This window comes from Morone saxatilis, unplaced genomic scaffold (assembly GCF_004916995.1).
Source record: "Morone saxatilis isolate NCDOM2014 unplaced genomic scaffold, NCSU_SB_2.0 Contig12, whole genome shotgun sequence".
Taxonomy (NCBI): domain Eukaryota; kingdom Metazoa; phylum Chordata; class Actinopteri; family Moronidae; genus Morone; species Morone saxatilis.
Genome location: NW_023339674.1, coordinates 22,522,446 through 22,522,810, shown reverse-complemented (window position 1 = coordinate 22,522,810; position 365 = coordinate 22,522,446). Strand labels below are relative to the sequence as shown.

Below are 365 nucleotides of genomic sequence, written 5' to 3'. Positions count from 1 at the left end.
ATCAGCTGTTTACATCTCCTCTAAGTATGATTTAATGGCTCTATAAAGACACACTGAAGCACACAGTGTGTTGGTGTGACCTTGAGAAAGGCATTCCTTCTGTCATTAAACAGCAGCTCCTTTGTTCTCAGTAGATGCCGGTCAAAGTCAGCAACGACTCAAAAGTTCTCATCATAAAGGAGAAATTCAAACATCTGGTTGAAGCAAGAAGTACAGAAATGTTTCTCTTCTACTGCTCTGTTATTTTAGTATTGCAGTGTTTTATGAAACAGTGTAGTGTTTAGATCATTACAGACAATTCTCCAGCTCTGTTCAGGTAACAATGTGGTACTTTAAGGTCACCATGTGCTGTATCGCATGATGGT

The 365-nt window shown here is 39.2% G+C and overlaps 1 protein-coding gene across 1 annotated transcript in view; it reads left to right on the top strand.

Moving 5' to 3' along the window:
* Positions 1-365, top strand: part of gabra5 (gamma-aminobutyric acid type A receptor subunit alpha5) — a 22,466-nt gene that overhangs the window by 2,020 nt on the left and 20,081 nt on the right. The gene's annotated exons all lie outside the window — the stretch shown is intronic.